We start from the raw sequence: 27158 nt of genomic DNA on the forward strand, positions 1-27158 counted from the left end.
TTATATATATATATATATATATATATGAAAACAAAGCAAAATTCATGGAGATGTATCTTTTATGGATTATATGCTTAATATTAGAAGATACATAACTATTCTTGAAGCAATAAAGCTAAGGATGTCGAGATTGGTGGTGTTTACAAATACTCACATTGAAAGATCAGATATTCCTGGATTTTAACCATAAAATCTGTAAGGAGACGATCTGTAAGACAAGTGTGGGTGGGAGAATAATTACCTATTAAAATGAGTATTAATTGGGACGTAGAACTGTGGAGTGGATGGCTGCAGCGGGACTTGCGAGCTTTTGTGAAGACGGGTATGAACGTTCGGATTTCAGAAAAGCTAACTTGAAAACAATGTACGCTTGTAGGATTTGAGGTTTTCACGGCGGTCAGTTTGAAGTTGGCGGAGGCAGTATGACCTCTGAAACGTTGGTAAACATCGACCAGACTACACAGTGCAACAACCCATAAGACAGAAATCTTCATCGCCCTGATGACGGAGGCAGTATGACCTCTGAAACGTTGGTAAACATCGACCAGACTACACAGCGCAACAACCCAGAAGACAGAAATCTTCATACTCTGATGACGGAGGCAGTATGACCTCTGAAACGTTGGTTAACATCGACCAGACTACACAGCGCAACAATCCAGAAGACAGAAATCTTCATACTCTGATGACGGAGGCAGTATGACCTCTGAAACGTTGGTTAACTTCTACCAGACTACACAGCGCAACTACCCAGAAGACAGAAATCTTCATACTCATCGCTCTGATGACGGAGGCAGTATGACCTCTGAAACGTTGGTTAACATCGACTAGACTACACAGCGCAACAACCCAGAAGACAGAAATCTTCATACTCTGATGACGGAGGCAGTATGACCTCTGAAACGTTGGTGAACATCAACCAGACTACACAGCGCAACAACCCAGAAGACAGAAATCGTTAATGTACGCTTGTTAATAATGTACAGTAATATAAGTTGCTCGTACTAAATATTTCTGCCGTTTTTCGATTGACAGTAAAATACAAGGTAGGTTGTTTTGCCGGACACTTTTCTGAGACCCTGTAATTTCGATGTGGACCCAGTGACAATCTCTGAAATTCCGGCGATGAAGCCCTTTTTTACACACCGCCATCACACAAAAGCTAGACAAAGTCAATGTTCAACCGCGTTGAAAGATAATCTTTACACCGTACATCTATGAATCCAAATTCCTCTTTTACGTGCTGTGATCAACGATTTGCCGAACACTTGGATTTTTTTTAAGTGCATTTAAATTTAGAAACACCTTCTCTTTATCTCAGGCAAATATATGAAACTGTTTATCCTTTGTAAATTTTTAGCTTTGTTGTGCCGATGAAAAATGTGTATAAACTTATTTTATGCGTGGAAATTTTCTTCAAAACTTCTGTCTGTATTTTTAGAGTACTTTTATTAAATGTTTGTTAGTTTTACTTTATTAAATACACAAATAGTTGATTCTGAAGCAGAATTTCACTTTGATGTTTCGCCGTCTGTCTCGTTAACCATGTGGCCCTCAGTCAAAGGCTGTACTGTAAGCTAATGGTATCCGTTTTCCGTCCTTATATGCATGACATTCACGCAAGCTACAAAGACCAGCAAAGACCCATATTACCTATGAAATCTATTTTAAAACGATGAATTTTCGTTGCTAGAAATTCACTTAAATCGTAGACATAAAATATTTGGCTCCTAAAATGGTGAAGTTCCTTTGTTCAATAGACGTTCTGTAATATTCCATTCTTCAAATCATATGCAGGCCTGTAGGTAACGTACATAAGTCTATGTGATATTTATTTATTTATTTATTTATTGTTCTGTCTGACGACAGGTCCATATGAACAGGATCCTTCCATCCTTTTCTCGGACTGGGACCTGTTCATATACGTTCTTGGCAGATGATCCAGAAGTGGTTTGCCATTGCCTTCTTCTGTGTGTGAATGGAGTAATTGTCGGGATGCCACGGGTAAGCCCCCGGAGGAAAACTCCGTGTTGCCTAGACCACGGCCTTGTCCAACACAAGTTAAAAATTCGGGCACCGCCGGGAATCGAACCCGAGACCCCAGGATTACAAGGCCAGCGTTCTAACCGCTAGACCACCTCATCTTATTATTATTTAGTGTTCTGTCTGACGACAGGTCCATATGAACAGGATCCTTCCATCCTTTTCTCGGACTGGGACCTGTTCATATACGTTCTTGACAGATGATCCAGAAGTGGTTTGCCATTGCCTTCTTCTGTGTGTGAATGGAGTAATTGTTGGGATGCCACGGAGAAACCGGGGAAGCCCCCAGAGGAAAACTCCGTGTTGCCTAGACCACGGCCTTGCCCAACACAAGTTATAAATTAGGGCACCGCCAGGAATCGAACCCGAGACCCCAGGATTACAAGGCCAGCGTTCTATCCGCTAGACCACCGTGAAAATTAAATTATAAGCATAGCACGTATTTTATTAACATGCAAGTTTTTGCTTTACTAATCTTTATACGTATTTTTCGTTAACGTATATTACATTAGTGATATTTTGAATGTTAATATGTGTTTACATATGACTGGAGTAACAGACTCGATCATTAGTGTGATGATTCTTCATTTGTCAAATGGTAACGTGTATACTTTCCATTTAAGAAGTGCCCAGTTCGAATTTATGCATCTACTCAAAGAGTAATAAAGCAGTTTTATATTACGAATTTTTCTAGCCATGTTGTAATAATCACTTTTATCGTATATACTTAAGACATTTGTTTTTACGATACTAAATATCTCTGTTAACACTTTGCACGGTACGAGTGAGATATTTTACAATGAAGGTGGCTGCCTGATGCTTAAATATAGCCTGTTTGATTTGAAATAACAACGAAATTCGGTCAATCTCCAAATCTTTTTGATACTCTAGGTTCCTACAAACTCGTAAATGTATTAGTATGGAAGTAAATTAAGGAGGAGAATACAGTTTGAGGGTGTTGATGATAAAAGTGCCGAGAAGAATGTTTAGACCGAAAATAACGAACTGAAAACAGGGTAGAATGTTAGAGTAATGATACGCGTCACAATTTGAATATCTGTTTTTTAGAGGCGAACGTTCAACATGAGTGTTTTGTGGAGACAAACATTAATGACGCAACAGAAAACACAAACTTTTAGTAATATAAACAATGCAAAGAGTTAACATACTATGTAAAGAAGGCTGTGGAACATATAATAATTATAAAAAACAGAAGAATCAGGATTAATCAAATACGGCAGTATAAAATGTTATGTTGACAAAATTTAGGCTGTTATGGACACGGGAAATCATCAGAAAAGTGATGTTTTGATCGGATGTCCCAAAGGGAAAAGAGAGCTTGGAAGAATCTGGCATCGGTTGGAGAATAATATTTTTTTTAATCCTACGCCAGACTTAAGCCTCTCAGCCATTGGTCTATTTCTGGCAGTCCAATACAGATTTAAATCGACGATAAAACCAGTAAAATTTTCCGAAATATTAATGTCTACGACGTCACTAAGACCTGGGCACATAGTGAGGTGGATTCCAATCATATCCGAAAGTTCACATAATACTTAAATCAGCGTTTAAAGATATTTGTAGCTGGAATTTTTAGACTGGAATAATTTGGCTAAGTACAGAGGCTGTTGACCGGTTCTTGTGAGGGATTTATTGACTGTCATTTGTGAAAAGACATTCTGTTTCATGAGGTTTGTTAATTTAGAGACAAAAGAAGGTTTTGTACTAAAAATATCGGTACATAAAAAGGGCTAGGACGATCAGAACTAACCAACGGCGGAATGAGTCGATAGGATGGATCACGAAGTCGGATTTGCGTCGTAGAGATTTATGTACGTAATAGGAATGTCATATTTCTGAGGCACTAAAGCGAAAATTTGGTTTATATAACAGAAAAACATGTTTAACTAAGCAAATGTTTTGTAATTAAGTGACAAGTAAAATAAATACATTTCTGTTATCTATGAGTAATTAACTTTGACAGCGGCTGTATTAATCCTTGCGAAGAAAGGCTTTAAGTGATTCATCTATGAGATTTCGTTTGCCAATTTCTTCTCCTTTTAGATTTAACAGGTTCAGGAATTACAGGCTACAAAAAAATTGAAGACGTTTTGAGGCCCACATTGTCTTCCGATGTAATTAATTGATCTAGTTTTATTTATATATATATTGTTTTCTTTTTCTTTCGGATTCTACAAAATGACTAGGGTATTTGAAAAGTGTTTTACACAGTCGGAGAGATCAAAAAATGAGCAGATTAAATGATAAATCATTGCATCAAGTAATGCATAACATAAAGGAGATATTACTGAACCTTTGAAACCTTGACGCTAGGCAATCAGAGCAAACAGTTTTCAATAAATAATTATGAACGATTCGGATTAATTAAACATATACCATTCTTATTTGAATTGCTTTACATATTGTATTTTTATATGTGGTTACTGTACAAGACTTATAGATTCGGTGAACAGTCAGATGGTAGAAATTTACTTTAACTGCGTATAGAAATACGTCACTAATTTTTTCAACGAACTACTTGGCTAAAACTGTGATAGCGGAGTCCTCTAATATCAAAGCTCGCATGTAGACATGCTTCTGGGATAATTCATCGCCGAAGAGATCTTTACTTAATAAGCTTTTAACGTTCCATTAATCATGGCCTGCAAACACGTCTGGGATCTGTCTAACGAATTTGTCCAATTCCCAAGGCTTCTTAGAAGTTCTTTAACACAACCATCTTACGGTTACGTGAAGGTTTAATAAAGTAAAATTTATAAATATTGTTAAATGAACTTCGGCTTACAGGATTTGTAATGAGGACCTAAGAGATGTATCTGTCACAGAAGATATATAATTCATAAACACCCTAGATTTTAATTATATCAGAAATAATAATGGCCGACCGCAGACTCGTAGGAGAATAACCTAAACTTTTCTATTACCAATATTCTACTGGTAATTAGCTGAAAACAGCCAGTATGTCGCACAGATGTTAAGTTATTAAGATTTTCCATACGTTTTACCCAATACAAAATCCATTTATGATTATACTTTACAGCCATAGTTCGAATTAAAATCAGTTTCGAATGATTTATGATTTTACATGTCGACATTATTTCACTTGAGTTAAAATAACACAAAAATCAATGTTCAATGTTCCTAGTCCCCTTTTATTGTGCGACGTCAAACACCGTGACAAAGAATGATTAATAGTTTAAAATCTTAAATCCTTGTGCGCAAACTATGCAGGAGAATAAATAACAAACTCTCTGGCAGCAAAACCAATAAATCAAAAACACGTATCAAAGCCCTCTACTGGACGTACATCGACCTATCGAACTTGCAGCCTGTATCCCCAATGTCTATCATGACGTCCAACCCTCTGTCTGAGGTACAAAGAGGAGTTGACGAATAAAGACAACATTCTCCGAATCAAAGGCGTTAGAAATATACCCTCCTGCTGAAGTTTGAGACCGGACTTTAACAGGACAGGAAATGTTATCTTTTTCCAAACTTGTGTAGAGTCTCGATTAATCGATTAATCGACCTAAACGGGTCCAAAGGACAGTCGTATAATACGAAAGGGTAAGTGTCAACCCAATGCATAACTAAATTTACGACATTATTAAATTACAAAGAAAATACAACACGAAATCATATAAAAATATCACAAACATAATGTAAATTTATGCATTAAAGTAATCATTACTTCCTCTCATTATAGGTCGCTGAGTAGTCGTGGCACCTAAATGTGCGATGTGTAAGCCGTGAGAGAGGGGAGTTCGGTAGTAGTGGGGGTCGCACATCCTCAGCTGCGGTGACTCACCAAACTAAACACAGCTTGAGCTACAAAACAACTGAAGGTTACACCCCTCTAGCGCGTGCTTTGGACGAGTCCATCTCATACGACCAAAATCAGTCCTTTGCGCATGTGCCAGCAGTTCTCACGCGACCTGTACATTCACACATTACAGGTGGCTGTCTGTTATAATACCAACATTAATTACTCTGAAGAAGGGAGTGTAGCCAACTCTCAGAAGTCTTGTATATCAAATATAAGCCTGCCTCAGAGAATTTTCCAGCATAAGAACAGGCTTAAATATGTCCCATTCTCGGATATAATCCTGTTGGCTGTACAGGTTATGTTCAGTGTCACAATTCTTCCACATTTCGTGTTTGAGTAAATCATAAATGTATATCAATTAAAGTAGAGAATAAATATTAAGTTTTTACGATATATTATTCATAGAGGTATAGTTAAATTTAGATGATTATTTGGAGCATAATACTAAAATTACATAAATAATATGATCCACAACACACCTCCAACATGAAATATCTGTCAGAGGGCTACCAATTTGCTGTACCAGATGTAAAGCATTTCGCTTTCAAAACATTATATCATCAACATTCCCAGTATGATCATTGTCTCTAAAGACTTCATCCCAAAGTTATCACCAACAGTGAAATGTTCGTAGCTTATAAGACGGATGTGTATTTGAATTACCAAAAAACACTATGGAAATTGAACGTGTTAACTGCTCTTTATATGAGATTTGAGATTTCTTCCTGGGTTAACAGGCCGGAATGATTGAGCATTTCACTACCTCTACTAACGCCAAAGAGCATAGTAGTTTTTGAGAAGCTAATAGTTGCCCATCTAGTCAAGAAAATCCCCACTGTTTTAAGAATCCATGAAGTTGATCTATTCCGAACCAAGTGAATCAAAACCACACGCTCTTAATGAAGGTCCATTTTAATATTATTAATCCATCTATGCCCAGGTCTTCCATCTGATATCTTAACTCTAGATTTTCCGCTCAAATTTTTATACACGCCTGCTATATGCCACGAAGAAATTTTGCTGTTTCACTCGTTGGCCGTAATAATGTATCATATTATGTCGCTTAGACCAAATAATATCCTCTGCACTGTTTCCAGGTTCACTGTATGATGCGTGTGTGTAAATTTCTGGATGCAAAATACGTTAATTAGCAGAGGTTACGCATAGATGAAGATAATTACGTTAAAATTGTCGGTGTGAATTGACTCGATAGAAATGAACATTACGAAGTGCTAATTTCACTAATGGGCACTAGAGAATTAGGAAAACGAGACACAAACGTGTTACAAGACGAAATCTTCATATGCGTAATCCGTCCATTATCATATAGTGAGTTGATAACATGTCAAAATATTGTGTACGACAGCTAAATATTTGATACAGGTATTCCTGTGCCATATTTACGATAGGAATTTAACCCAAGCATAATACCATGTTATATCTGGTAAATTAAAATAATAATTATTATTGATGGATGTATTTAGTATTGACATCGTAATTTTGTTACTTCCTAAATCGTTAATTTGATCTCGAATACGTAAAAATATCAAATCTACTCCCTTAATAATTGCCTGTAGGAAGTTTATTTAAAAGCCAAGTAATATATACATTTTCGTTCTATTATGAATTTTCTGTATATAGCGTATAAAATAACATATAATATGAAAGTACGCTGTTTTCAAGAACACACAATTTCGAAACTTACCCAAACGATTTTTATGAAATTTTGAGGGGAATGTACAGTTAAACGCTGTCGAAAAGGTTTAATTTCGTTCGTTTCGGTCAGATATCTTGTCACAAGGGCTTAATTCGATACATATTACATCTGGCTTTAACCCGTGTCATTGAGAACCAAACGTAAAACATCTACAAACCGCGTCACGTGGTTGCATGATGAATAAACCATATCCCCTATCAACGTTTCGTCCATCAGCGACTGCGCTAGAAATAATCAGATTTGTTACCCAACTGCCCTGAGGATGGCAGCAGAGATTGTTCTCGAAACGTTGCCATAAGATATGGTTTATTCACCGTTCAAGCCACCTGACGCGACTTGTAACCCGAGAGTCTTTCAGCAACTTTGCGAAAGCTTCACTTTATACATAAAACATCTAAGTAACTGACAACTTCATTGTAGTGCCGTGTAATCTGGTAGAAGTTTATCAGCGTTACAGAGATATTTTCTGCCTCTATGTTAAGGTCCTCGTCTTCAAGTTTTGACACAAACGTGTTGCACAGCCAGTCAACTTTGATTGACATCATTTGAAGTTGACTGCGAGTGGTTGAATTTGGAGTTAAGAATAAATTAAAGTCCTCGGTAACATCACAGACGCGATGTATTTTATAAACATTTATTTATCATAAAGTACTTTTGAACTTGTTAAATCAACCTTTTAAGAAATTTATCACTGTTCATGAAACCGTTTGACAAAAACCATAACTGAGTTTTCCATTTCTACTTTACATGTGCGGACGCTTCTCGAACCAAGTCAGGCAGATTCATAACGCGTGAGATCGATTCACAGCGACGATGTCCAGAAACCTCACCGCATACCGAAATACATTGATGTATTAGTCCTACTACATTTGAAGCAAATTATTCGCTTTAAAAAGACATTTCTCTGTTAGTCGAATCCGTATATTAAAACAGATAACCCCTTTTTATCCGAAGTTAATCTAAATAATGTTTAAAAATACAGGTCGGACCTCAAAGAAAACACAACGCACCTCTAATACAAATATCAGTTGGTTAATTCAGCGCAAAGAATTAATTACTGTTTATTCCTAGAATCACGTGGAATTCATAAATACACTCTTTAGGAAAAAATGCAGTTATTATACATTGCGACAGTGGTATATATATTTACCACTAGTTCGTAAAAGTTTACGTTTATAATTCGCACAGCTAATTTTGAGTTTAAGTAAATACAGACTGTTCGAAAAGATGTACACGCCTTGTAATAGGAAATATTAACGTTGTATGTATACGTCTTTTTTGGGACATTTCTTATGCGTAGTTGTATATTTGTGAATACGTACTGTGTCCCCAAACAAAAGCCTTATAAAAATATACACATATTCTATTTATACATAAATCACCCTTAAATTAATAATTAGATGTTCAATGGCAGTGTTTGTCAATGGAAAAACGCTGCAGAGATTAACCATTTTTCAAGACGTACTGAACACTAAATGATCATTCGTTGCATAGGCCTGCTCTAAATCCTCACCATCGCTAAATTTCTGCAAAACATACAAGCTAAAGAAATATTCAAATAATTTATTATCAAACCTTACGAAAAAATCGAGTTGAGAAAAATACTACAAGAGTATGTGTAAAGAGAAAATCATGGACATAAATCAGCCGCCCTGACGATGGAGGCAGCAAGGACCTCTGAAATTGTGGTAAAATTTCTACCACACTACATCGTACTACAACTTACAAACAGTCACTGAGGTTATATCCTCGTATCCTGCATTGAGAGGGTTGCATGAAAAGCATGTAGTAACTTTAAATTGCTAAAATCTCATAATTAGCCAGAAGACAGAGAAAAACAGTAAAATCTATGTTAAAATAATCGGTCGACGGACCTTCCACATGTCATTCCGGAAAACAAAAGATTTCATAACTCGTCTTAGATTTATTAATAATTGGAACATACGATTTTAATGTGTCATTAATGATCTAAACTATCTATAGATGGCTTACGGAACCCGAAGGTTCATCACCGTATTAACCAAAGCCCTCCACATGTCCCTGTCCTAGGCCAACAAAATGCAGTCTCCTTCGACTCCTATCTCCCATAGATCCCACCTGTTATTATCCTCCCATCTACGTCTAGGTCTCCCCAGAGGTCTCTTCCCCTCAGGCTTCCCAATTAGTGGACCCAACCAACCAGATGGCTTACGGAACCCGAAGGTTCATCACCGAACTAACCAAAGCCCTCCACCGGACCCTGTCCTGGGCCAACAAAATCCAGTCTCCTTCAACTCCTATCTCCCATAGATCCCGCCTGAGATTATCCTCCCATCTACGTCTAGGTCTCCCCAGAGGTCTCTTCCCCTCAGACTTCCCAAATAGTGGACCCAACCAACCAGATGGCTTACAGAACCCGAACGTTCATCACCGAACTAACCAAAGCCCTCCACCGGACCCTGTCCTGGGCCAACAAAATCCAGTCTCCTTCAACTCCTATCTCCCATAGATCCCGCCTGAGATTATCCTCCCATCTACGTCTAGGTCTCCCCAGAGGTCTCTTCCCCTCAGACTTCCCAAATAGTGGACCCAACCAACCAGATGGCTTACAGAACCCGAACGTTCATCACCGAACTAACCAAAGCCCTCCACCGGACCCTGTCCTGGGCCAACAAAATCCAGTCTCCTTCAACTCCTATCTCCCATAGATCCCGCCTGAGATTATCCTCCCATCTACGTCTAGGTCTCCCCAGAGGTCTCTTCCCCTCAGACTTCCCAAATAGTGGACCCAACCAACCAGATGGCTTACAGAACCCGAACGTTCATCACCGAACTAACCAAAGCCCTCCACCGGACCCTGTCCTGGGCCAACAAAATCCAGTCTCCTTCAACTCCTATCTCCCATAGATCCCGCCTGACATTATCCTCCCATCTACGTCTAGGTCTCCCCAGAGGTCTCTTCCCCTCAGGCTTCCCGACCAATACCCGGTGCACACCTCTTGTCCCATCTATGCGCGCTACATGCCCAGCCAATCTCATTCTTCTCGACTGAATCACCCTGAAAATATTGGGGGAGGAGTACAGATTTTTAAGCTCGTCATTCTGCAGTTTTCTCCACGCCCCATCGTCTTCTCTCCTAGGCCCAAATATCCTCCTCAACACCCGATTCTCAAACACCTGCAATCTGTGTTCCTCCCTCTGAGTGAGAGACCATGTTTCGCACCCATACAAAACAACAGGCAAAATTATTGTTTTGTATACTTTAATTTCCAGGTTCTTAGAAATTAGACGGGAGGCCAAAATATTTTGAACTGAGAAGTAGCAAGCATTTCCAGAATTTAATCTCCTCCTAACTTCCTCATGAGTGTCATTTTCATTTGTTGTTGTTGTTCCCAAATATTTGAACTTTGTTACACTTTCAAATGATTTATTAGCCACTCTAATATGATTTTGCCCGGCTGTCTACTGTCGGGTAACTTACATAAAGTCAGTTTCTTTCTGAATGTATTTCTAGGCCAACCTTTATACTAGCCTCTAGTAAAACTTCTGTGTTCCTCTTTGTCGTATTAATTTCGTCACCCAATGAATTAACATCATCAGCATATGCCAATGATCTGAACACTTCGATGCAAATAGCGAAATTTAAGTTACATGTCCAGCAATTGTCTGGAAGGAACAAACTGAACACGAGGACGACAGTCGGTTTCTGACGGGATTCGAACCAAGAACCTAACCACGGGAAACGCTCAGTCGAAAACAGATGACGACGTATTAAACGAATTTCGGCCACCGTTAAACAAATTATTCTGGGGTATCATCTTTACTTATTCTTCTAGAACACACTAGAGCTTATTGAATTGCAAATTCTGTAAAATGAATGTGGGGCGGGCGATGCTTGTAGACACGCCTTTATCGTGTGTAACGCTGAGTTAGTCTGCACTTTGTTGTGTAAGAACCTGCTTCACGTTATGATCGATGGTGGAAAATCCATCTCAATCAATTTCTTGTCGCAGTTCGTGTTGAGCCTGATGCTGTATCCCAGAGCTGACAGGAAACATCAGTTACACCCTTTTATATAAACTCAACAAATTATTTTTATTTCAAAATGACGTCATTCATTACTGAAAAGTAAAAACGATGTGAAGTTGTACCATAAATTGTATTATGCAGAAGAATACTTGAGGCAAATTAGTTAAGCAAAAAAGATGTCTGTCTTCTGGGTTGTTGCGCTGTGTAGTCTGGTCGATGTTTAACAACGTTTCGGAGGTCATACTGCCTCCATCATCAGGGAGATTCTTAGTATGAAGATTTCTGTCTTCTGGGTTGTTGCGCTGTGTAGTCTGGTCGATGTTAACCAACGTTTCAAAGGTCATACTGCCTCCGTCATCAGGGAGATTCTTAGTATGAAGATTTCTGTCTTCTGGGTTGTTGCGCTGTGTAGTCTGGTCGATGTTTACCAACGTTTCAGAGGTCATACTGCCTCCGTCATCAGGGAGATTCTTAGTATGAAGATTTCTGTCTTCTGGGTTGTTGCGCTGTGTAGTCTGGTCGATGTTTAACAACGTTTCAAAGGTCATACTGCCTCCGTCATCAGGGAGATTCTTAGTATGAAGATTTCTGTCTTCTGGGTTGTTGCGCTGTGTAGTCTGGTCGATGTTTAACAACGTTTCAAAGGTCATACTGCCTCCGTCATCAGGGAGATTCTTAGTATGAAGATTTCTGTCTTCTGGGTTGTTGCGCTGTGTAGTCTGGTCGATGTTTAACAACGTTTCAAAGGTCATACTGCCTCCGTCATCAGGGAGATTCTTAGTATGAAGATTTCTGTCTTCTGGGTTGTTGCGCTGTGTAGTCTGGTCGATGTTTAACAACGTTTCGGAGGTCATACTGCCTCCATCATCAGGGAGATTCTTAGTATGAAGATTTCTGTCTTCTGGGTTGTTGCGCTGTGTAGTCTGGTCGATGTTAACCAACGTTTCAAAGGTCATACTGCCTCCGTCATCAGGGAGATTCTTAGTATGAAGATTTCTGTCTTCTGGGTTGTTGCGCTGTGTAGTCTGGTCGATGTTTACCAACGTTTCAGAGGTCATACTGCCTCCGTCATCAGGGAGATTCTTAGTATGAAGATTTCTGTCTTCTGGGTTGTTGCGCTGTGTAGTCTGGTCGATGTTTAACAACGTTTCAAAGGTCATACTGCCTCCGTCATCAGGGAGATTCTTAGTATGAAGATTTCTGTCTTCTGGGTTGTTGCGCTGTGTAGTCTGGTCGATGTTTAACAACGTTTCAAAGGTCATACTGCCTCCGTCATCAGGGAGATTCTTAGTATGAAGATTTCTGTCTTCTGGGTTGTTGCGCTGTGTAGTCTGGTCGATGTTTAACAACGTTTCAAAGGTCATACTGCCTCCGTCATCAGGGAGATTCTTAGTATGAAGATTTCTGTCTTCTGGGTTGTTGCGCTGTGTAGTCTGGTCGATGTTTAACAACGTTTCAAAGGTCATACTGCCTCCGTCATCAGGGAGATTCTTAGTATGAAGATTTCTGTCTTCTGGGTTGTTGCGCTGTGTAGTCTGGTCGATGTTTAACAACGTTTCAAAGGTCATACTGCCTCCGTCATCAGGGAGATTCTTAGTATGAAGATTTCTGTCTTCTGGGTTGTTGCGCTGTGTAGTCTGGTCGATGTTTAACAACGTTTCAAAGGTCATACTGCCTCCGTCATCAGGGAGATTCTTAGTATGAAGATTTCTGTCTTCTGGGTTGTTGCGCTGTGTAGTCTGGTCGATGTTTAACAACGTTTCAAAGGTCATACTGCCTCCGTCATCAGGGAGATTCTTAGTATGAAGATTTCTGTCTTCTGGGTTGTTGCGCTGTGTAGTCTGGTCGATGTTTACCAACGTTTCAAAGGTCATACTGCCTCCGTCATCAGGGAGATTCTTAGTATGAAGATTTCTGTCTTCTGGGTTGTTGCGCTGTGTAGTCTGGTCGATGTTAACCAACGTTTCAAAGGTCATACTGCCTCCGTCATCAGGGAGATTCTTAGTATGAAGATTTCTGTCTTCTGGGTTGTTGCGCTGTGTAGTCTGGTCGATGTTAACCAACGTTTCAAAGGTCATACTGCCTCCGTCATCAGGGAGATTCTTAGTATGAAGATTTCTGTCTTCTGGGTTGTTGCGCTGTGTAGTCTGGTCGATGTTAACCAACGTTTCAAAGGTCATACTGCCTCCGTCATCAGGGAGATTCTTAGTATGAAGATTTCTGTCTTCTGGGTTGTTGCGCTGTGTAGTCTGGTCGATGTTAACCAACGTTTCAAAGGTCATACTGCCTCCGTCATCAGGGAGATTCTTAGTATGAAGATTTCTGTCTTCTGGGTTGTTGCGCTGTGTAGTCTGGTCGATGTTAACCAACGTTTCAAAGGTCATACTGCCTCCGTCATCAGGGAGATTCTTAGTATGAAGATTTCTGTCTTCTGGGTTGTTGCGCTGTGTAGTCTGGTCGATGTTTAACAACGTTTCAAAGGTCATACTGCCTCCGTCATCAGGGAGATTCTTAGTATGAAGATTTCTGTCTTCTGGGTTGTTGCGCTGTGTAGTCTGGTCGATGTTTAACAACGTTTCAAAGGTCATACTGCCTCCGTCATCAGGGAGATTCTTAGTATGAAGATTTCTGTCTTCTGGGTTGTTGCGCTGTGTAGTCTGGTCGATGTTTAACAACGTTTCAAAGGTCATACTGCCTCCGTCATCAGGGAGATTCTTAGTATGAAGATTTCTGTCTTCTGGGTTGTTGCGCTGTGTAGTCTGGTCGATGTTTAACAACGTTTCAAAGGTCATACTGCCTCCGTCATCAGGGAGATTCTTAGTATGAAGATTTCTGTCTTCTGGGTTGTTGCGCTGTGTAGTCTGGTCGATGTTTAACAACGTTTCAAAGGTCATACTGCCTCCGTCATCAGGGAGATTCTTAGTATGAAGATTTCTGTCTTCTGGGTTGTTGCGCTGTGTAGTCTGGTCGATGTTTAACAACGTTTCAAAGGTCATACTGCCTCCGTCATCAGGGAGATTCTTAGTATGAAGATTTCTGTCTTCTGGGTTGTTGCGCTGTGTAGTCTGGTCGATGTTTAACAACGTTTCAAAGGTCATACTGCCTCCGTCATCAGGGAGATTCTTAGTATGAAGATTTCTGTCTTCTGGGTTGTTGCGCTGTGTAGTCTGGTCGATGTTTAACAACGTTTCAAAGGTCATACTGCCTCCGTCATCAGGGAGATTCTTAGTATGAAGATTTCTGTCTTCTGGGTTGTTGCGCTGTGTAGTCTGGTCGATGTTTAACAACGTTTCAAAGGTCATACTGCCTCCGTCATCAGGGAGATTCTTAGTATGAAGATTTCTGTCTTCTGGGTTGTTGCGCTGTGTAGTCTGGTCGATGTTTAACAACGTTTCAAAGGTCATACTGCCTCCGTCATCAGGGAGATTCTTAGTATGAAGATTTCTGTCTTCTGGGTTGTTGCGCTGTGTAGTCTGGTCGATGTTTAACAACGTTTCAAAGGTCATACTGCCTCCGTCATCAGGGAGATTCTTAGTATGAAGATTTCTGTCTTCTGGGTTGTTGCGCTGTGTAGTCTGGTCGATGTTTAACAACATTTCAAAGGTCATACTGCCTCCGTCATCAGGGAGATTCTTAGTATGAAGATTTCTGTCTTCTGGGTTGTTGCGCTGTGTAGTCTGGTCGATGTTTACCAACGTTTCAGAGGTCATACTGCCTCCGTCATCAGGGAGATTCTTAGTATGAAGATTTCTGTCTTCTGGGTTGTTGCGCTGTGTAGTCTGGTCGATGTTTACCAACGTTTCAGAGGTCATACTGCCTCCGTCATCAGGGAGATTCTTAGTATGAAGATTTCTGTCTTCTGGGTTGTTGCGCTGTGTAGTCTGGTCGATGTTTAACAACGTTTCAAAGGTCATACTGCCTCCGTCATCAGGGAGATTCTTAGTATGAAGATTTCTGTCTTCTGGGTTGTTGCGCTGTGTAGTCTGGTCGATGTTTAACAACGTTTCAAAGGTCATACTGCCTCCGTCATCAGGGAGATTCTTAGTATGAAGATTTCTGTCTTCTGGGTTGTTGCGCTGTGTAGTCTGGTCGATGTTTAACAACGTTTCAAAGGTCATACTGCCTCCGTCATCAGGGAGATTCTTAGTATGAAGATTTCTGTCTTCTGGGTTATTGCGCTGTGTAGTCTGGTCGATGATTACCAACGTTTCAGAGGTCATACTGCCTCCGTCATCAGGGAGATTCTTAGTATGAAGATTTCTGTCTTCTGGGTTGTTGCGCTGTGTAGTCTGGTCGATGTTTAACAACGTTTCAAAGGTCATACTGCCTCCGTCATCAGGGAGATTCTTAGTATGAAGATTTCTGTCTTCTGGGTTGTTGCGCTGTGTAGTCTGGTCGATGTTTACCAACGTTTCAGAGGTCATACTGCCTCCGTCATCAGGGTGATGAGTATGAAGATTTCTGTCTTCTGGGTTGTTGCGCTGTGTAGTCTGGTCGATGTTTAACAACGTTTCAAAGGTCATACTGCCTCCGTCATCAGGGAGATTCTTAGTATGAAGATTTCTGTCTTCTGGGTTGTTGCGCTGTGTAGTCTGGTCGATGTTTACCAACGTTTCAGAGGTCATACTGCCTCCGTCATCAGGGTGATGAGTATGAAGATTTCTGTCTTCTGGGTTGTTGCGCTGTGTAGTCTGGTCGATGTTTAACAACGTTTCAAAGGTCATACTGCCTCCGTCATCAGGGAGATTCTTAGTATGAAGATTTCTGTCTTCTGGGTTGTTGCGCTGTGTAGTCTGGTCGATGTTTACCAACGTTTCAGAGGTCATACTGCCTCCGTCATCAGGGAGATTCTTAGTATGAAGATTTCTGTCTTCTGGGTTGTTGCGCTGTGTAGTCTGGTCGATGTTTACCAACGTTTCAAAGGTCATACTGCCTCCGTCATCAGGGAGATTCTTAGTATGAAGATTTCTGTCTTCTGGGTTGTTGCGCTGTGTAGTCTGGTCGATGTTTACCAACGTTTCAGAGGTCATACTGCCTCCGTCATCAGGGAGATTCTTAGTATGAAGATTTCTGTCTTCTGGGTTGTTGCGCTGTGTAGTCTGGTCGATGTTTACCAACGTTTCAGAGGTCATACTGCCTCCGTCATCAGGGAGATTCTTAGTATGAAGATTTCTGTCTTCTGGGTTGTTGCGCTGTGTAGTCTGGTCGATGTTTACCAACGTTTCAGAGGTCATACTGCCTCCGTCATCAGGGAGATTCTTAGTATGAAGATTTCTGTCTTCTGGGTTGTTGCGCTGTGTAGTCTGGTCGATGTTTAACAACGTTTCAAAGGTCATACTGCCTCCGTCATCAGGGAGATTCTTAGTATGAAGATTTCTGTCTTCTGGGTTGTTGCGCTGTGTAGTCTGGTCGATGTTTACCAACGTTTCAAAGGTCATACTGCCTCCGTCATCAGGGAGATTCTTAGTATGAAGATTTCTGTCTTCTGGGTTGTTGCGCTGTGTAGTCTGGTCGATGTTTAACAACGTTTCAAAGGTCATACTGCCTCCGTCATCAGGGAGATTCTTAGTATGAAGATTTCTGTCTTCTGGGTTGTTGCGCTGTGTAGTCTGGTCGATGTTTAACAACGTTTCAAAGGTCATACTGCCTCCGTCATCAGGGAGATTCTTAGTATGAAGATTTCTGTCTTCTGGGTTGTTGCGCTGTGTAGTCTGGTCGATGTTTACCAACGTTTCGGAGGTCATACTGCCTCCATCATCAGTGTGATGAGTATGAAGATTTCTGTCTTCTGGGTTGTTGCGCTGTGTAGTCTGGTCGATGTTTACCAACGTTTCGGAGGTCATACTGCCTCCATCATCAGGGAGATTCTTAGTATGAAGATTTCTGTCTTCTGGGTTGTTGCGCTGTGTAGTCTGGTCGATGTTTAACAACGTTTCAAAGGTCATACTGCCTCCATCATCAGGGAGATTCTTAGTATGAAGATTTCTGTCTTCTGGGTTGTTGCGCTGTGTAGTCTGGTCGATGTTTAACAACGTTTCAAAGGTCATACTGCCTCCGTCATCAGGGAGATTCTTAGTATGAAGATTTCTGTCTTCTGGGTTGTTGCGCTGTGTAGTCTGGTCGATGTTTAACAACGTTTCAAAGGTCATACTGCCTCCGTCATCAGGGAGATTCTTAGTATGAAGATTTCTGTCTTCTGGGTTGTTGCGCTGTGTAGTCTGGTCGATGTTTACCAACGTTTCGGAGGTCATACTGCCTCCATCATCAGTGTGATGAGTATGAAGATTTCTGTCTTCTGGGTTGTTGCGCTGTGTAGTCTGGTCGATGTTTACCAACGTTTCGGAGGTCATACTGCCTCCATCATCAGGGAGATTCTTAGTATGAAGATTTCTGTCTTCTGGGTTGTTGCGCTGTGTAGTCTGGTCGATGTTTAACAACGTTTCAAAGGTCATACTGCCTCCATCATCAGGGAGATTCTTAGTATGAAGATTTCTGTCTTCTGGGTTGTTGCGCTGTGTAGTCTGGTCGATGTTTAACAACGTTTCAAAGGTCATACTGCCTCCGTCATCAGGGAGATTCTTAGTATGAAGATTTCTGTCTTCTGGGTTGTTGCGCTGTGTAGTCTGGTCGATGTTTACCAACGTTTCGGAGGTCATACTGCCTCCGTCATCAGGGAGATTCTTAGTATGAAGATTTCTGTCTTCTGGGTTGTTGCGCTGTGTAGTCTGGTCGATGTTTAACAACGTTTCAAAGGTCATACTGCCTCCATCATCAGGGAGATTCTTAGTATGAAGATTTCTGTCTTCTGGGTTGTTGCGCTGTGTAGTCTGGTCGATGTTTACCAACGTTTCAGAGGTCATACTGCCTCCATCATCAGTGTGATGAGTATGAAGATTTCTGTCTTCTGGGTTGTTGCGCTGTGTAGTCTGGTCGATGTTTACCAACGTTTCGGAGGTCATATTGCCTCCATCATCAGGGAGATTCTTAGTATGAAGATTTCTGTCTTCTGGGTTGTTGCGCTGTGTAGTCTGGTCGATGTTTAACAACGTTTCAAAGGTCATACTGCCTCCATCATCAGGGAGATTCTTAGTATGAAGATTTCTGTCTTCTGGGTTGTTGCGCTGTGTAGTCTGGTCGATGTTTAACAACGTTTCAAAGGTCATACTGCCTCCGTCATCAGGGAGATTCTTAGTATGAAGATTTCTGTCTTCTGGGTTGTTGCGCTGTGTAGTCTGGTCGATGTTTAACAACGTTTCAAAGGTCATACTGCCTCCGTCATCAGGGAGATTCTTAGTATGAAGATTTCTGTCTTCTGGGTTGTTGCGCTGTGTAGTCTGGTCGATGTTTACCAACGTTTCGGAGGTCATACTGCCTCCGTCATCAGGGAGATTCTTAATATGAAGATTTCTGTCTTCTGGGTTGTTGCGCTGTGTAGTCTGGTCGATGTTTAACAACGTTTCAAAGGTCATACTGCCTCCATCATCAGGGAGATTCTTAGTATGAAGATTTCTGTCTTCTGGGTTGTTGCGCTGTGTAGTCTGGTCGATGTTTAACAACGTTTCAAAGGTCATACTGCCTCCGTCATCAGGGAGATTCTTAGTATGAAGATTTCTGTCTTCTGGGTTGTTGCGCTGTGTAGTCTGGTCGATGTTTACCAACGTTTCAAAGGTCATACTGCCTCCATCATCAGGGAGATTCTTAGTATGAAGATTTCTGTCTTCTGGGTTGTTGCGCTGTGTAGTCTGGTCGATGTTTAACAACGTTTCAAAGGTCATACTGCCTCCGTCATCAGGGAGATTCTTAGTATGAAGATTTCTGTCTTCTGGGTTGTTGCGCTGTGTAGTCTGGTCGATGTTTACCAACGTTTCAAAGGTCATACTGCCTCCGTCATCAGGGAGATTCTTAGTATGAAGATTTCTGTCTTCTGGGTTGTTGCGCTGTGTAGTCTGGTCGATGTTTAACAACGTTTCAAAGGTCATACTGCCTCCGTCATCAGGGAGATTCTTAGTATGAAGATTTCTGTCTTCTGGGTTGTTGCGCTGTGTAGTCTGGTCGATGTTTAACAACGTTTCAAAGGTCATACTGCTTCCATCATCAGGGAGATTCTTAGTATGAAGATTTCTGTCTTCTGGGTTGTTGCGCTGTGTAGTCTGGTCGATGTTTAACAACGTTTCAAAGGTCATACTGCCTCCGTCATCAGGGAGATTCTTAGTATGAAGATTTCTGTCTTCTGGGTTGTTGCGCTGTGTAGTCTGGTCGATGTTTACCAACGTTTCAAAGGTCATACTGCCTCCGTCATCAGGGCGATGAGTATGAAGATTTCTGTCTTCTGGGTTGTTGCGCTGTGTAGTCTGGTCGATGTTTAAAAACGTTTCAAAGGTCATACTGCCTCCGTCATCAGGGAGATTCTTAGTATGAAGATTTCTGTCTTCTGGGTTGTTGCGCTGTGTAGTCTGGTCGATGTTTACCAACGTTTCAAAGGTCATACTGCCTCCGTCATCAGGGAGATTCTTAGTATGAAGATTTCTGTCCTCTGGGTTGTTGCGCTGTGTAGTCTGGTCGATGTTTAACAACGTTTCAAAGGTCATACTGCCTCCGTCATCAGGGAGATTCTTAGTATGAAGATTTCTGTCTTCTGGGTTGTTGCGCTGTGTAGTCTGGTCGATGTTTACCAACGTTTCAAAGGTCATACTGCCTCCGTCATCAGGGAGATTCTTAGTATGAAGATTTCTGTCTTCTGGGTTGTTGCGCTGTGTAGTCTGGTCGATGTTTACCAACGTTTCAAAGGTCATACTGCCTCCATCATCAGGGAGATTCTTAGTATGAAGATTTCTGTCTTCTGGGTTGTTGCGCTGTGTAGTCTGGTCGATGTTTACCAACGTTTCAAAGGTCATACTGCCTCCATCATCAGGGAGATTCTTAGTATGAAGATTTCTGTCTTCTGGGTTGTTGCGCTGTGTAGTCTGGTCGATGTTTACCAACGTTTCAAAGGTCATACTGCCTCCATCATCAGGGAGATTCTTAGTATGAAGATTTCTGTCTTCTGGGTTGTTGCGCTGTGTAGTCTGGTCGATGTTTACCAACGTTTCAAAGGTCATACTGCCTCCATCATCAGGGAGATTCTTAGTATGAAGATTTCTGTCTTCTGGGTTGTTGCGCTGTGTAGTCTGGTCGATGTTTACCAACGTTTCAAAGGTCATACTGCCTCCATCATCAGGGAAATTCTTAGTATGAAGATTTCTGTCTTCTGGGTTGTTGCGCTGTGTAGTCTGGTCGATGTTTACCAACGTTTCAAAGGTCATACTGCCTCCATCATCAGGGAGATTCTTAGTATGAAGATTTCTGTCTTCTGGGTTGTTGCGCTGTGTAGTCTGGTCGATGTTTACCAACGTTTCAAAGGTCATACTGCCTCCGTCATCAGGGCGATGAGTATGAAGATTTCTGTCTTGTGGGTTGTTGCGCTGTGTAGTCTGGTCGATGTTTACCAACGTTTCAAAGGTCATACTGCCTCCGTCATCAGGGAGATTCTTAGTATGAAGATTTCTGTCTTCTGGGTTGTTGCGCTGTGTAGTCTGGTCGATGTTTACCAACGTTTCAAAGGTCATACTGCCTCCGTCATCAGGGCGATGAGTATGAAGATTTCTGTCTTCTGGGTTGTTGCGCTGTGTAGTCTGGTCGATGTTTACCAACGTTTCAGAGGTCATACTGCCTCCATCATCAGGGAGATTCTTAGTATGAAGATTTCTGTCTTCTGGGTTGTTGCGCTGTGTGGTCTGGTCGATGTTTACCAACGTTTCAAAGGTCATACTGCCTCCGTCATCAGGGCGATGAGTATGAAGATTTCTGTCTTCTGGGTTGTTGCGCTGTGTAGTCTGGTCGATGTTTACCAACGTTTCAGAGGTCATACTGCCTCCGTCATCAGAGTATGAAGATTTCTGTCTTCTGGGTTGTTGCGCTGTGTAGTCTGGTCGATGTTAACCAACGTTTCAGAGGTCATACTGCCTCCGTCATCAGAGTATGAAGATTTCTGTCTTCTGGGTTGTTGCGCTGTGTAGTCTGGTCGATGTTTACCAACGTTTCAGAGGTCATACTGCCTCCATCATCAGGGCGATTCTTAGTATGAAGATTCCTGTCTTCTGGGTTGTTATGCTGTGTGATCTGGTCGATGTTTACCAACGTTTCAGAGGTCATACTGCCTCCATCATCAGGGCGATGAGTATGAAGATTTCTGTCTTCTGGGTTGTTGCGCTGTGTAGTCTGGTCGATGTTTAACAACGTTTCAGAGGTCATACTGCCTCCATCATCAGGGCGATTCTTAGTATGAAGATTCCTGTCTTCTGGGTTGTTATGCTGTGTGATCTGGTCGATGTTTACCAACGTTTCAGAGGTTATACTGCCTCCATCATCAGGGCGATGAGTATGAAGATTTCTGTCTTCTGGGTTGTTGCGCTGTGTAGTCTGGTCGATGTTTAACAACGTTTCAGAGGTCATACTGCCTCCATCATCAGGGCGATGAGTATGAAGGTTTCTGTCTTCTGGTTTGTTGCGCCGTGTAGTCTGGTAGATGTTAACCAACGTTTCAGAGGTCATACTGCCTCCATCATCAGGGCGATGAGTATGAAGGTTTCTGTCTTCTGGGTTGTTGCGCTGTGTAGTCTGGTCGATGTTTACCAACGTTTCAGAGGTCATACTGCCTCCGTATGACCTCTGAAATGTTGGTTATCATCGACCAGACTACACGACGCAACAACCCAGAAGACAGAAATCTTCATACTCTGATGACGGAGGCAGTATGACCTCTGAAACGTTGGTTAACATCGACCATACTACACAGTGCAACAACCCAGAAGACAGAAATCTTCATACTCATCGCCCTGATGATGGAGGCAGTATGACCTCTGAAACGTTGGTAAACATCGACCAGATCACACAGCATAACAACCCAGAAGACAGGAATCTTCATACTAAGAATCGCCCTGATGATGGAGGCAGTATGACCTCTGAAACGTTGGTTAACATCGACCAGACTACACAGCGCAACAACCCAGAAGACAGAAATCTTCATACTCATCGCCCTGATGACGGAGGCAGTATGACCTCTGAAACGTTGGTAAACATCGACCAGACTACACAGCGCAACAACCCAGAAGACAGAAATCTTCATACTCATCGCCCTGATGATGGAGGCAGTATGACCTCTGAAATGTTGGGTAACATCGACCATACTACACAGTGCAACAACCCAGAAGACAGAAATCTTCATACTCTGATGACGGAGGCAGTATGACCTCTGAAACGTTGGTAAACATCTACCAGACTACACAGCGCAACAACCCAGAAGACTGAAATCTTCATACTCATCGCCCTGATGATGGAGGCAGTATGACCTCTGGAACGTTGGTTAACATCGACCAGACTACACGGCGCAACAACCCAGAAGACAGAAATATTCATACTCACCGCTGTAAAAACCTCGAATCTTACATATTTAAGCAAACATTGTCCTCAGTTTCACAGATACAACAGTGACCACCTGGAAAATCAAGGTGTTGGAAAGATAATATTAAAATTAATTTCTAAAAACAATGTTTCGAATATGCTAAGCGGGAGATAGCTTATGGTCAAATTAGAAAATTTGAAATTTATATTATCAGAATTAGTGGGAACCTGTTGTCCGCATCATCAGAGTAATTGGAGGCTATTCGCTGAGCCAAAATTTCTGTAACCACTTACTCGACACGCCATAACCCATAAGACAGCTCGTGAAAATCTTAATAACCCATGCTAAATATAAAACATCCTATCACCAAAGGTACCCAGAGGTAATTTTCGAAACGTTGGTGTTTTCTCCGTTAAACTACCTTACATTGCTGGTAGCTCGAGAAGAATTCATTATACTTAATCTCCTTGAAAGCTTAAAATCTTAGAAATAAAGTAGTTCTGGAGTCTAAACACGACGCTCTGTATAAAGAGTAAAGCAGAGCTAAACTATGCCTTTTTAGCAATTTGCATTACACAGAGGGAAATTTCACGCTCCGGTCACTAGCCCCGGGGAAACAATCCTCGCTTTCTACATAGGAATTTCTGTGCGTCCCCAGCCGGTTTAAACGTGACTGTAAGAAAAATTCACTTCCGGGAATAGATAACAGGAAAAAACATCTTTTAGACTGTCAATATCCAGATTAAAAATTGTTGAATGTTCTATAGTCCAGTTTTGATGAAGCCAAATTCTATGGCATACCAACATATAACACTGTAATTTCCTAACACAATAGCTTTATTTGTAGCCTGGAAAATGTGTTAATTTCACGTAATGTTTGGGGTTGTAAAGCATTGAAGTGGGTCTCTACAAATTGCATGGACCGCTGGGTCTAAAGACCAATACGTTCTCTATACATTTGCCTTTGAAGACAAATATAGTGCGTATATTTCAATTACCGATCCTTTATGACTTTCAAATCGAAATAACTATTGATATTTCATTTTACCTGAGTTTTATTAAACACAAATATTCGCATACAAGTTGTATTTTGTTCGTACCTAATCAGAATATAATTAGAACACAAGCTAAGTAAGTGGTATTATTAATAGCTGTGGATTTAAGATTTATTTCCTTAATACAGCAGCTTAGGTATCCAAAGCGAAGAATAGTATTGGATTTTAATGTCTGCCGACCTAAAATATCGCATAATGCACTCTATCGACGAAATATAAATAGTATCGAGAAGTTTATCGATACTACCCGAGTGTGTATCTATGTTTTATACGGGTTTATGGCTACCCAATTTTATGACCTCATAAATTCCGTGAACAACCAATATCAGACACAATGACATCCCCCTTTTTTAAAAAATGTGAACTTGTTAAAGCTATAATATATTCAACTATTTAGCACTAAGCACTAAACTTTGTTGGTTCGTGGTTTGTATATACGACATTCTAACAACAGTTTTCAAAATCACGTCTAACGTAGACAAGTTAAGGCAATTTATTTTCCGTAGAGTTCTAACTTCATCTTCGTCTGTGTCTAAAGTCTACGACTGTAATCTTGAGACTTGCCTTTAAAGCTACGGACTTCCTGCATTCCTTATAAGTCCCAAGATTACAGTCGTGGACCGTACATTGCATTGCACTTTTAGGAGTTTTTTGGTTGTCCATTCCATGTATATGTTTGGAAAACACAGATCTCGTACGTAATGTAGGACATTGACACCCGTCAAATGGGAAACGTTAGCGGAGCTATAAAAAATGTGTTAATATTAAAAATACGTAGGGAACTATCAGACTAATTCATTTATTTCAGAACGTTTAGCTACTGAAATAATTAACATGTACCTAACTTTTGTCTTAAGTTTGTCAGTAAAAGATTGAAAAACTGCAAATCTTGTGAATTAAACATTAGTGAGATGAATGCACTACGATAAATCTCGTGTGTCTTAACACGTCCGCTTATGCATAAGCAACGGATTTACAACAGACACATCGATAGATATTGAAATATCGATTCCATATGCTGAAGTGTTTCTTATAACACAGGAAACGCTTGATAAGGGTACAGGCTCTAGACCAGTGGTATTCATCCTGGGGTACGCGAAGACATCTTAGGGGGTACGTGAAATTTAAAAAAAAAGATAAGCACTGAATAATCAGGTTCAGATATAATACATTATTTTGAATGTAATTTGTATAATTTATTTTAGATGTAGATTATATACTATGTATAACTTGAATTATACACCAACAACTTTGGGGGTACAAAGTTGAAGAGAAATTATATCTGGGGGTAAAAAGTAAAGTAAAGTTTGTCCCACTATACGCCATGTAGGCGTTTGGGGGGAGTGGAGGTATAGCTCCTCTCTTCCTTGACCTCGGCACTAGATGGGGGTGAGTGGTCAGCATCACGCCCCGGCCGGCTTTACCTCCGGGAAAGGACCCCGGTACCCATTGTAGAGGAGGCTGGGTAGGCCCCAGAGCCGGTCTGGACGCAGAGGCTAGAGGAAAAATCCTCTGCCCCCGTCGGGAATCGAACCCCGGTCGTTCAGCCCGTAGCTAGTCACTATACTGACTGAGCTATCCCGGCTCATTATATCTGGGGGTACGCGAACAAAAAAGGTTGAATACCACTGCTCTAGACCATGTATTTAGATTTGCATGTGTCGGCGTGTGGCATTGATTCTAAGCGCATTTGAAATTCATTTGATTTGTAATCAAGTAATTTTGGTATTTACAAATCGAATATGAATGTTCATAGGACATTGCGCTCAATAGAGATGGAGATTCTATTTTACACTGTCGTGTTTTCACTGGTTGTATGTTTCGTATGTTTTCGCCTTATATACGAGTAAAATTTACATTTAAAAGTTCCATTTAAACCGTCTTTTGTCACCAGTGGTCTGGTGGTTAGAAATCTTGTTTCCTTGTGGAATTTTCCTGTTCGATCCGTGTTTGATTCAAAATTTAAAAGAAACTGTAAGTAATAAAAAGTACACATTTTATTGAATCCTTATAATTATTTTCCCTAGCTTGCAATGCTTTCATCTTGAAGGGATGAAGGTTAGAATTTATGACGATGACAGAGAAGTGCCTTCTTACAGTGACATTAAAACACCCTAGTGTTAGGTTTCAACTACCTGACCAGAATAATTGTGAGCTCTGTGTCTCAAAAGTGTCATCCATGGACTGTGACAAGTAATTTTGGTTTATCTTGGGAGTTGTTAAGGTAGAAAGGAGGAAATTAATCATTCTGGTTGTAACACGGTCTTGGCTCAGGGATTATGTTATTTGTTCATCGATCAATACGTTTCAGAGGCGTGTCAGAGACACTGAACAACTTGTCTTTCGATTTTAAAATTAAAGGAGCTACATCAAGATATCGAGAAGAGATTACTACTACTTAGTGTTCTGTCTGACGACAGGTCCATATGAACAGGATCCTTCCATCCTTTTCTCGGACTGGGACCTGTTCATATACGTTCTTGGCAGATGATCCAGAAGTGGTTTGCCATTGCCTTCTTCTGTGTGTAAATGGAGTAATTGTTGGGATGCCACGGAGGAATCCCCCGTGTTGCCTAGACCACGGCCTTGCCCAACACAAGTTATAAATTCGGGCACCGCCGGGAATCGAACCCGAGACCCCAGAATTACAAGGCCAGCGTATATGCAGTATATAATTTCAACATTATGAATACCAATATTACTTTAGTGTACACGTCATAGATATCGTGTTAAGTTGTAATCTAAAAATCGGTATATAAACAGCAGACTTTCAGTTTTGCTGATGTAGCCTTATGGATAACGTAAAAATACCGGGATATTAACTCAATCAACTGAAAATGAATATATTTTTGTGTTTAGTACGACGTCTAAATGCGGTTAAATGTAGAACGATACAATCTGGCACTCAAATGGATGTCTGATTGCAGTGAAATTTGCTACTGTGGTACACCCTGGCGGTAACATGTCTATATGAAATGAAGTGCACCCTTTATTTCAGGTTTTAATTCTTTTAATCCTTCCTTTTCCTCTTTAATTTCTCGTTTTATT

General features: G+C 40.9%; 1 protein-coding gene and 1 long non-coding RNA gene across 6 annotated transcripts in view; one reads left to right on the forward strand and one right to left on the reverse strand.

The window, feature by feature from the left end:
• LOC147874790 (uncharacterized) overlaps nucleotides 1-27158 on the forward strand; it is a 246716-nt gene that overhangs the window by 203498 nt on the left and 16060 nt on the right. For 2 of the 4 annotated variants that reach the window (XR_015533750.1, XR_015533751.1), the window contains exon 3: nucleotides 5771-7321. The exons of the other annotated variants lie outside the window; for them this stretch is intronic. This is a non-coding gene — a long non-coding RNA (uncharacterized LOC147874790). Of the gene's footprint in view, nucleotides 1-5770; nucleotides 7322-27158 lie in introns of those variants that run through there. 4 annotated transcript variants of the gene reach the window in all.
• LOC110838846 (cell adhesion molecule 2-like) overlaps nucleotides 1-27158 on the reverse strand; it is a 316884-nt gene that overhangs the window by 153375 nt on the left and 136351 nt on the right. The gene's annotated exons all lie outside the window — the stretch shown is intronic.

The sequence above is a fragment of the Zootermopsis nevadensis genome, unplaced genomic scaffold (genome assembly GCF_977971745.1).
Source record: "Zootermopsis nevadensis isolate Lab colony 2312 unplaced genomic scaffold, Znev_1.0 Znev_ptg000005l, whole genome shotgun sequence".
NCBI lineage: Eukaryota > Metazoa > Arthropoda > Insecta > Blattodea > Termopsidae > Zootermopsis > Zootermopsis nevadensis.